The sequence below is a fragment of the Pyrus communis genome, chromosome 17 (assembly GCF_041283825.1).
Source record: "Pyrus communis isolate YQ-2024b chromosome 17, ASM4128382v1, whole genome shotgun sequence".
NCBI classification, from domain to species: Eukaryota; Viridiplantae; Streptophyta; class Magnoliopsida; order Rosales; family Rosaceae; genus Pyrus; species Pyrus communis.
This window is the reverse complement of record NC_142581.1, coordinates 17229588-17241660: the sequence shown is the minus strand read 5'-3', so window position 1 is coordinate 17241660 and position 12073 is coordinate 17229588. Positions and strand designations below refer to the sequence as shown.

General features: G+C 41.1%; 1 pseudogene; it reads left to right on the top strand.

Moving 5' to 3' along the window:
- Positions 1 to 12073, top strand: part of LOC148689548 (uncharacterized) — a 95185-nt pseudogene that overhangs the window by 45634 nt on the left and 37478 nt on the right.

The window sequence follows — 12073 nt, the reverse complement described above, 5'->3', positions numbered from 1 at the left end:
GGAAAAGTATGTGATTTAAAGGATGCAAAGTGAATGAATCATGAATCATTGTGGATGAAAGGTGGAAGTGCATGTGTTGATGACTAGGTTAGTGGGTGGAAATCTGAAAATGGCATATAGGAATGGGAGCTCACGGTTTGAATGTGTAAAGTGTGTGTGAATGCATGTGAAGATGCAATAAATAATGCATGTAGGGTTAGGAAATAATGAAGAAATGCATGTGAGATGTTTGGAAAGGAAATGGGAACCCACGGCAATGAAGTTGTTTTGTGTTGTGATTTATGATGAATGCATGTGAGTTAAAGAGGGAGAATGTGGTGAAATGATGAAGTAGGAAGGTGGAAATGCATGTGAGATGTTTGGAAAGGAATAAAGAATGAATGGTGGAAATGTGAGTGAATGATGTGCATGTGTGAGAATGCATGTGGAATTAAGAGGAGTATGGAAGTGAAATAAATGAATGATATGTTAAGTGATAAGTGAATGATATGTGGTGAGTGATAAGTGAATGGTTTGATAAGTGATAAATGAATTAGTTTAAAGGGCTAGGGTTTAAGTACATAGAATGGGCCTAAAATAGGTTGGTTTGTATGGCATAATGTGTTTGATTGGGCTAGAGCCATTGTTTTGTGTCTTCAAGTGCATACAAGGCCTTCAAATTCGTCCATCCTCTTGGCTCCATGGATAAGCTATCCAATCCATGCCCAAAAATGCTCCAAATGGCCTCAAAATGCACTTTCTTGCTCCCTAGGCCCTTAGAACCTGAAAACACACAAAAGAAGCATAAAGGACTAAAATAACGAGAGAAACATAACGTAAATACACGAGAACAAGCCATTTAAGTCGCATGAATATGCTCCTATCAAAACCCCTTATGCCATTCAGAAAATCCTTGCCGCAAGCCCTAGCCTCCATTCTCCATCATTCATTCACTCCATACACTTCCATATACAATCTGCCGCACCCTTCCACCCTAATCAGCCATCATTCATCATCCTAAGCGAGAATACTGATGTGATAAATAATATCACTCAAATTAAACTCTTGATAGGAGCATATTCATGCGACTTAAATGGCTTGTTCTCGTGCATTTACGTTATGTTTCTCTCGTTATTTTAGTCCTTTATGCTTCTTTTGTGTGTTTTCAGGTTCTAAGGGCCTAGGGAGCAAGTAAGTGCATTTTGAGGCCATTTGGAGCATTTTTGGGCATGGATTGGATAGCTTATCCATGGAGCCAAGAGGATGGACGAATTTGAAGGCCTTGTATGCACTTGAAGACACAAAACAATGGCCCTAACCCAATCACATAACACATTATGCCATACAAACCAACCTATTTTAGGCCCATTCTATGTACTTAAACCCTAGCCCTTTAAACTAGTTCATTTATCACTTATCAAACCATTCACTTATCACTCACCACATATCATTCACTTATCACTTAACATATCATTCATTTATTTCACTTCCATACTCCTCTTAATTCCACATGCATTCTCACACATGCACATCATTCACTCACATTTCCACCATTCATTCTTTATTCCTTTCCAAACATCTCACATGCATTTCCACCTTCCTACTTCATCATTTCACCACATTCTCCCTCTTTAACTCACATGCATTCATCATAATTCACAACACAAAACAACTTCATTGCCGTGGGTTCCCATTTCCTTTCCAAACATCTCACATGCATTTCTTCATTATTTCCTAACCCTACATGCATTATTTATTGCATCTTCACATGCATTCACACACACTTTACACATTCAAACCGTGAGCTCCCATTCCTATATGCCATTTTCAGATTTCCACCCACTAACCTAGTCATCAACACATGCACTTCCACCTTTCATCCACAATGATTCATGATTCATTCACTTTGCATCCTTTAAATCAATCACATACTTTTCCATCATTAATTAGCCACTTGCATCTTAAACAAACAGCCATATGTTCCCTCCACTACTCCTATAAATACCCTTGCATTCATTCATTCAATTCATATCTCATATTTCCATTCACAACACTTCACACAACACAAATACACATCCATTGCCGCAATTCCCCTTCCATTTTCTGTGCAGTTTTTCTCCTTCATTGCAGCCACTATCCAACCACTTCCCATCCCTCCAAAACACTTCACATAATCCCCAAAGCTCACCTTAGACCTTGTGCTACAACAACGAAGAAGAGAAGAGTGCCTAAACGTTCATACAATTCAAGTTTGAGTTGTTGGAATGTTTAGGTGTTTCTTTGATTTCAATGTTTAAATTCAATTTTCTTTGTTTTGTAATGGAAGAGAAGAGTGCCTAAACGTTCATACAATTCAGTTTGAGTTGTTGGAATGTTTAGGTGTTTCTTTGATTTCAAAGTTATGAGGAACTAAACCCCCTTTAGCTAGGGGGTGATTCGAAACTATGTTTATATTTGCAATTTGAATTGATTACGTTTGGTTGGAATTTCATAAGTTGTGGATTCAATTCGTTTAACTGTTTGATTGATAACTTATTTATGTATGTTCATTGAGATTGCAAGCTTAATTTTCATGCATAAATATGACGCTAGAATATAAGTGAATTTCACCTAATCGCTATGAACTTATATTCACAAGTAGTGGAGGTTGCTTATAATCGCGTTAAACGAATTCTTGGCATAAGTTTCATGCGTATTCCATAGTAACGAATGCCTCATCGATGTTTATGATTTCCGTTGAACTTAATGATCTTTGTTGAATGTCTCTATCATGCGTATTCCATAGTTAGGGACTTTGATTAAGAATAATTTGGTTGTAATGCGTATTCCATTCAATCCAACAAATTTAGGGAAATCTGAAAGTTAATCTAAGCGGATCTAATTAACTTGGAGCATTGAGTTTCACAACTTATCGAAAGACCAACTGAGAATCAATTTTGTTTGTAAGTGTAACATGTGTGGAGAAGAACCCCTTGGCTATTCCATCATCCATATTTTTTATCACATTCATATTTACATTTTGCCTTTAATTATATTCTGTCTTTTTAATTTAATATCGTCCAACCACAATTCCCCCCCCCTATTTTGTTAAGTCTTAATCATTCGTATTTGTTTTATTTTTGTATCTTTAAGCTTGTGGAGTCATAAACAATTGCAAATTCGTCTAAATCAAGTTCTAGCTTCTATTTGAGTCAATTTGATTGTTTTAGACAATTTGAGTTTTTCAAAGCCTTTCTGAGTCATAGTAGTCTTGTTAAGAGTATTTTAATTTAGTTTTTATGTTTTTAAGTCAATTTAGAAGGTTTTAGCAAGCCCTCCTAATCCCCGGTCTAGAACGATCCCTCACTTATCCATTCTACTACAATTGTCAAACGAGGGTTTAATTTGAGTGTCAAGTAAATCTCGCATCAAATTTTGGCGCCGTTGCCGGGGATTAGCAACTTTGCTAATCCTTTGTCTTTATTTTTATATTTTTTTTTTTGTTTTTCGTGCATTCTTATTTCAGATTCTTAGTTTGTTTGTTTCCTTGTTTTTTTAGGTACTGTGTATGACTCGTCGCTCTCCGCCTATTATAGAGAACATCTCCGACTTTGACGGTGATTTTGAACGCACTTTGAGGAGAACGAGGAGTCAACAAGAGCCACCACAACCTCCACCACAACCTGGGCTTGAAGAAGACGAAGTAGGTGTAGAAGAAAAGCCCACGGATCAGATTTTTGAAGAAGAACAAGCCATGGCAGCAGATAATAGAACCATCAAGGAGCTTTCGGCCTCAGGTTTGGATAATGCATTGCCTCTTTGTATCCAATACCCCACGGCTGCAGAGGGGAAGACTGAGGAATTTGAACTCAAATCCAGTTTGTTACACCATATTCCGAAGTTCCATGGCTTGTCTATGGAAGACCCCAACAAACACTTGAAGGAGTTCGAGGTGGTTTGTTCGAGCATGACCCCCGTCAATGTGGATGGGAGTATATTGAAGATGAAGGCCTTTCCATTTTCACTTATGGACAAGGCCAAAGATTGGCTCTACGAACTAGCCCTGGGAACTGTGACTTCGTGGGAGAGTATGAAGCGTGCTTTCTTGGAGAAATTCTTCCCTACTTCGAGAGTGATTCTCCTACGGAAGAAAATTAGTGGTATTCAACAGAATCATGGTGAGACATTCCCGGCTTATTATGAGCGCTTCAAGGGCCTTGTAGCTTCATGTCCTCAACATCAAATGAAGGAGGAACTTCTCCTTCAATATTTCTATGAGGGCCTCCTTCCTATCGAACGTCAAATGGTTGATGCATCAGCGGGAGGAGCATTGGTGGACAAAACACCAAGGGATGCCAAGATTCTCATAGCCAACCGAGCGCTCAACGCTCAACAATATGAAGGAGTGGGTCAAAGGGAAGCCCCACGACAACAAAGTGTAAATGAGGTGAGTGTTATTTCTGAAATTCAATCACAACTTGCTAATCTTACTTCTCTTGTTTCTCAGGTTGTGATTGGTCCAAAAGCACAAGAACACCAAGTTTGTGGCGTGTGCTCAATTCAAGGGCATCCATCCGACAAGTGCCCTCAACTAATCGAGAATGGTGGGTGGGAATCTGCCAATGCAATTGGTTTCCAAGGACAAAATCAAAACAACCCATACTCGAACACTTACAATGCCGGATGGAGGGACCATCCAAACTTCAAATGGAGGGAGCCACAACAAGCTGCCCAACAAGGAGGATTTAGGCCAAACCCCCCTGGTTTTTATTCCAAGCCGTATGCACCCCAACAATCCCAACAACCTTCGACATCATCTCATTCAGGTACGTCCTTGGAAAGTGATCAAGCTATGCAATTACTAACCTCTATTTCGCAGGGGTTGCAAAATCAAAACAACCGGATAGCAAATAACGAGAAGGAGATGACGGATATGAAGAAACAAATAGGGCAGATTTCTGAGTTCCTTGGACAGATTAGAGAGCAAGGAAAGCTTCCTAGCTCAACCACAGTCAATCCAAAGGGAGGATTCGAATCCGCCAAGGCCATCACCCTAAGGGGTGGAAAAGAAGTTGGGACCGAGCCAAACAATCCCAAATCTGCCCAGAAAGTAGATGAAGAGACGACACAACCTGAGGCAGATCACCCTAACTCGGCCAAATCAGGTAATTTAAGTTCAAATTCATGTACTTCACGTCCTAATCTGCCCAATGTACCTTTTCCTCGCAGGTTCATGCAAGAAAAAAGGAAGAAAGCGAGAAGGACATTCTTGAAACGTTCCGGAAAGTGCAAGTGAACATACCGCTTCTCGATGCAATCAAACAGGTTCCAAAGTATGCTAAATTCCTCAAGGACCTATGCAATACAAAGAGAAGAAGGGCAAACAAAGAGGTAGTGAAGGTAAGCGAGAATGTGTCCGCTGTTTTGCAACGTAAACTGCCTACCAAGTGCAAAGACCCCGGTAGTTTCACGATTCCTTGTGTGATTGGACATAATCGTTTTGAACATGCCATGCTTGATTTAGGTGCATCCATAAATGTCATGCCTTATTCTATTTATGCATCTATGAATTTGGGTGAATTAAAACAAGATGGTGTAATTATACAATTGGCCGATCGTTCTAACGCGTATCCAAAAGGAGTTTTGGAAGATGTGCTTGTGCAGGTGAACCATTTAATTTTTCCGGCTGATTTCTACGTCCTAGACATGGAGGATTCAGCCCATTCTACATCTTTGCCGATTCTCCTTGGTAGGCCATTCATGAAGACGGCCCGAACGAAGATTGATGTATACAAAGGCACCTTGACAATGGAATTCGATGGGGAAGTGATTGATTTTAATATTTCTGAAACTATGAGATATCCCGTTGATGACCATTCTTGTTTTTCCATTGATGTTATCGATTCTTTGGCGCAGGTATACCTTGAAGAATTGAACGAGGACGCCCTGGAAACAACCATCACTAAGGCCATAGAGCGCAAAAATGAAGGATTTGGGCCAATGCAAGGCCACGGCAAGGAGGAGGAATTCTTTGCCATGGGTTCTAGTGAAGAAATAATTGAGGTTGTGGCAGCCCTTGAGTCATTGCCACAACAATATGGTAAGGTTCCACTCTCACTTTCAAATTCAGTTTCCACTAAGATGCTACCTTCTGTTGTTCAGGCACCATCGCTTGAACTTAAGCCGTTGCCGGACCATTTGAAGTATGTGTTTTTGGGAGAAGGCGAAACATTGCCCGTCATCATTTCATCAAGTCTCACGGCAATGGAGGAAGAGAAGCTTGTGAGGGTGCTGCGAGAACACAAAACGGCCATAGGGTGGACTTTGGCCGACATTAAAGGAATAAGCCCTACCACATGCATGCACCGTATACTTCTTGAGGAGGGGGCTAAGCCAACTCGAGAGGCTCAGCGCCGTCTCAACCCTCCAATGATGGAAGTTGTGAAGAAGGAAATAATCAAGCTTTTGGATTGCGGAGTGATCTACCCTATCTCCGATAGCCGTTGGGTCTCTCCAGTTCAAGTCGTTCCCAAGAAGTCCGGAGTAACTGTTATCAAGAATGATGAGAATGAGCTCGTACCTACACGCATTCAGACTGGATGGCGAGTATGCATCGATTACCGGAAGCTAAATGCCATGACTAGGAAAGATCACTTTCCTTTGCCATTCATCGACCAGATGCTCGAAAGGTTAGCCGGTCATGCTTTTTACTGTTTTCTTGATGGATACTCTGGATATAACCAAATTGTGATAGCCCCGGATGATCAAGAGAAGACCACATTCACATGTCCCTTTGGAACATTTGCTTATCGTCGCATGCCATTTGGCTTATGCAACGCACCGGCCACTTTCCAAAGGTGTATGGTAAGTATATTTTCCGATTTTGTTGAAAAGATCATTGAGGTTTTCATGGATGATTTCAGTGTATTTGGGAGTTCATTTGATAATTGCTTGGATAATCTGACCTTAATTTTGAAACGATGTGTTGAAACTAACCTTGTCTTGAATTGGGAGAAATGTCACTTTATGGTGAAACAAGGTATAGTTTTAGGACATATTGTTTCAGGAAAAGGAATTGAAGTAGATAAATCAAAAATAGACCTTGTACGTCACTTACCCTCTCCTACTTCGGTTAGAGAGGTACGTTCGTTTCTTGGCCATGCAGGGTTCTATAGGCGTTTTATCAAGGACTTCTCCAAGATGTCCAACCCTCTTTGCCGATTGCTTCAAAAAGATGTGCCATTCACGTTTGATGAAGAGTGTAATTCGGCATTTAACCAACTCAAGGAGAAGCTAGTCTCGGCCCCCATTATTGTACCTCCAGATTGGAGCCTTCCGTTCGAGCTCATGTGCGATGCATCCGACTATGCATTAGGAGCTGTTCTAGGACAAAGAAGAGACAAGCGGCCGCATGTCATATACTATGCCTCTCGGACTCTCAATGATGCCCAATTGAACTACTCCACGACGGAAAAAGAACTTCTAGCTGTGGTTTTTGCTTTAGATAAATTCCGTTCATATTTAATTGGTACTAAAGTAATCGTTTATTCTGATCATGCAGCTTTGAGGTACTTGCTCACGAAAAAGGAAGCAAAGCCGAGGCTTATCCGTTGGATTCTTCTTCTTCAAGAATTTGATATTGAAATCCGGGATAAGAAAGGAAGCGAGAATGTAGTGGCTGACCATTTAAGCCGAATGATCCACGAGGAGCATGAACATGCCGTACCTATCCCTGAAACTTTTCCCGATGAGCAGCTGCTATCCATTGAGGTAAGTGAACCATGGTATGCAGATTTAGTGAATTACTTGGTGGCTAAACAAATTCCAAATGAACTAAACAAGCACCAACGTGATAAGCTTAAAAATGATGCACGTTTCTATGTTTGGGATGACCCTTATTTGTGGAAGTATTGCTCAGATCAAATTGTACGTAGATGTGTGCATGATTCTGAATTTCACTCAATTCTAAGCTTTTGTCACACATATGCATGTGGTGGTCATTTTGGCACACAACGCACTGCCCTCAAGGTTCTAGAGTGTGGTTTTTATTGGCCGACTATATTTAGGGATGCTAGAACCTTTTGTATGTCTTGTGATCGTTGCCAACGAATGGGTAACATAGGTACCAAGGACCAAATGCCGTAAACCCCTGTCTTTAATGTTGAAATTTTTGATGTTTGGGGCATTGATTTCATGGGCCCTTTCCCTCCATCTTATGGTTTCACTTATATCTTGCTAGCCGTTGATTATGTTTCTAAATGGGTGGAAGCAAAAGCCACCCGTACTAACGATTCTAAGGTGGTTGCAGATTTCGTGAAAACTAACATTTTTGCTAGGTTTGGAATGCCGAGAGTAATCATAAGTGATGGAGGGTCTCACTTTTGCAATCGGACCATTGAGGCGTTGCTAAGAAAGTACCATGTCAACCATAAGGTCTCCACACCTTACCATCCTCAAACAAATGGCCAAGCCGAGGTGTCTAACCGAGAAATCAAACAAATTTTGGAGAAGACCGTTGGACCAACAAGGAGGGATTGGAGCTTACGTTTAGATGATGCACTGTGGGCGTATCGTACGGCATACAAAACACCCATTGGGATGTCACCTTTTCGGCTCGTCTATGGTAAGCCATGTCATTTTCCCGTAGAGTTAGAACACAAGGCACATTGGGCCGTGAAGATTTTCAACATGGACATAGATGCAGCGGGAGTTCATAGGAAGCTCCAATTGAATGAACTTGAGGAGATTCGGAATGAAGCCTATGAGAATGCCCGGATGTACAAAGCCAAGACCAAAGCATTCCATGATAAAATGATTCGAACCAAGACCTTCACAGTTGGGCAGAAAGTGTTACTTTTTAACTCTCGCCTACGTTTGTTTCCTGGTAAGTTGCGTTCTAAATGGATTGGCCCATTTGTTGTTACTAATGTTTTCCCTCATGGTGCAGTGCAAATCAAAAGTTCAAGGACGCAGCAAGAATTCAAAGTGAATGGGCATCGATTGAAGCCCTATTACGAGATGTTTGAGGAGCATGTCGTGGAGGAGGTACCCCTCTATGCCGTGGAACCTAGTCAAGCTTAAACGGAGGTACCGTCCGGCTGCAAGACGTAAAAGAAAGCGCTTTGTGGGAGGCAACCCATGCATCCGAATAGAGAAGAACTTGGAAACCCCTTTAAGAGACTTATTTTTATTCCTTTCTTTTTCTTTACGGCCTTTACTTTGCTTTCTTTCTCGTATTTGTTTATTTGCTTGCTCTGTTGTGACTTTCTGCTTAAAACATTGAGGACAAAGTTTGATTTAAGTGTGGGGGGGTAAACAATTTGTATTTGCATGAATTTCGTGGGATTTATTCACCTATCACTTAGAATGTTGTTTCTTGCTGTTTTAAGCGTTTTTAGAGTGTTTTAGTGTGTTTTATAGTGTCTTGGTATAAAACTCCGAAAATTTGATAAAAATTTAAAAAAAATAAAAAATAAAAAAATAAAAAAAAATAAAAATAAAAAATAAAAAAAAATAAAAAAAAAAATCTTTTCTTTGTTGCTATTTTGTTTCTGCCTTGTTAGGTTGTTTAGTTGTTATTGTTTGTTTATTTATTAATTGTGTGAGTCTATGATTGTAACATTGAGAAAATGTTTGATTTATTGATAGGCACTGTTAAACAAGAAAGATGGTGCTTCATAAAGGTTGTTTGCTTGAGGCCCCACTACGTGGCTTTACTCTTGGAGCGGAAGGCGTAGGAACAGAAGGCATCGGAGCGGAAGGCGTAGGAACAGAAGGCATCGGAGCGGGAGGCATCGAAGATAGAGCATTCCAGGCCTCAATACTTGGCCAAGCGCTGGATGAGCCAGGAAAAAGGTGCCTCTGGAGGAAAGACGAAAACCTTTGACGGTCACTGTGAATCCGACCTTCAGACTCTTGCAGCTCATCAAGCTTCATCTTCATGCCCGTCGAATAGTTGTTTGCAAGCACATGCAAACTTCTATTCTCATACTTCAGCTGCTGGATCTCCTGCTTGAGACTTTCCACCTCTGCCATCAATGATTCCACCTGACGGGAGCGGGCAAGCAGGCGTTGGCCCATGTTGGACACAGAACTCGCACACTGAACACTAGGGACTCTTGAACGGCCAACTCATCGGACCGTCCTGACAGCAGCCTACTATCTTTCGGAGTGAGGAGGTTCCTAGCTACTATTGTAGCTGTTGTGGCGTCCTGCATCACGGAGTCTTCACCTGTGAGAGGACCGTTAGAAGAAAAGAAAGAAGGGCGCCATACGTTACCTTGACGCAGCGCGGCCGCATCACTGCTAAGGCTCAATTCCAAGCTAAGGTTCGATGAGTTTGCCATTTTTCAAAAGTGTTCAAAGAGAAGGGATGGAGTTAAATTTCAAAGGGCCGGAGTCGATTTTCAAGAATGGGAAATCTTCAGAGTGTGTTTGTTGTGGTGATCGATAGCTCAATAAAAAAGCCAAGGCGACGCGTCCACCAATTCAAAAAGCCAGATTTTCCGGCGTAATTTAGGCGACGCGTTCTCGGCTTTTCAGAAGACGCGTCAACTTTGTCAAAAGATTTCTTCTTTTCAGACAACACGTGGAGACCATCATCACAACTACACATCTTTAGCCGACAAGCGCAAAGTTCGGCGACGCTTTCTCGGCTTTTCAGAAGACGCGTGCAGCTTTGTCAAAAGGAGCCGCATCTGCACTACCACGTGTCGTTCAGATAGCGAAGGGGCGTCGTTCAGAAATCGAAGGGGCGCCTGCTCAGAAATCGAAGAGGCGTGTTCAGAGATCGAAGAGGCGCCATTATTTCAAAAAGCCGGATTTGCGGGATCAAAACGTTTGTCGACAAAGGTAAAAAAAATACCACCACTTGATATTATCTCTATATATGTCGACCTTCGTCTTTGATGGCAGGGCAAACCTGAAGAAAATGCCCAACTCTCCCTCACCTCTGAGGGCGCACTCCCAGCAAAGCCTTTCGAAATACTCAATTCTTTCTTCTTCCCCAAAGATGATACCAGATGCCTGGAGTACATATGACCCAGGAGGAAACGGCGGATTGAAACATGTGCTGATTCATTCACCGCTTCTTCAAAAGCAAAGGTATCTCATATCATCAAGGTCAAAAGCAAAAGTATCTCATATCATGCTCTTTCCCTGTCTTTTTCTTTGTCCTTGTTCTTACTCGCATGGCAAAGTAAACAAAGCAATCAGCCGGCACTTGGAGTCAGTCTTCCGATCTGGAGCCAACTGCCTGGAATCTATTCCTGATTGCTTACCTAGCGTTGCTCTCGAGTAGTCATCTTCAACGGTTGATACACTTCCGGAGAAGGGACCACTTCTGCAAAGGGGAGCGAGTAAGGCAAGTGAAAATGATACATTGAAGCATGTGGAGACAAACATAGGCTGAGTTATCCTCCAACCCTTTTCAATACGAATTGGAAAGATTGAACAAAGAAACAGACCAAAGGGGTAAGCTCAGACCTTCAGGGGAGACCAAAAGAACCATCCTGCTGCCCAGTTCAAGAAGTAGCACAAAGGAAAATCAACGATGGGCAGAAACCAGTTCAAGAGTAAGCCTGTGGAATCACAAAGATCAAAGCCTCAATGCAATTACCAAGGAGAAGATGGAATTTACACTCTATAACCAGATTTGCGTCTCTAAACTCTTCTCTTTGTTAATTACATTATGCCATGTTTAGTATGTTTAAGTGCTTTTTGTGTATTTACTTATGCTTTGTGTGAATCTATGCTTAAAACATTGAGGACAATGTTTGATTTAAGTGTGGGGGGGGGTAACTAAGTATATTTGATGCAAATTCGTTGGATTTTATCACCTATCACTTCACATGTTGTTTCTCACTGTTTTAAAACTGTTTTAGTGTGTTTTGTCTTAAAAATTCGAAGATCCCATAAAAATTTGAAAAAATTGTTTTGAAAAACCCAAAAAGAGTTGTTTTAAAGTTGTTTTTGTGTGTGTGTTTGTGTCTTAGGATACCTTCCAACACAATGATAAGGATTTGGTTTGTAATTGCATGACTGTTAAAAAGAGTTATAAACATAGAGAAAAGTTTGATTTACTCTTGGTATATGCTTGGTTATGGTTATAATGTAT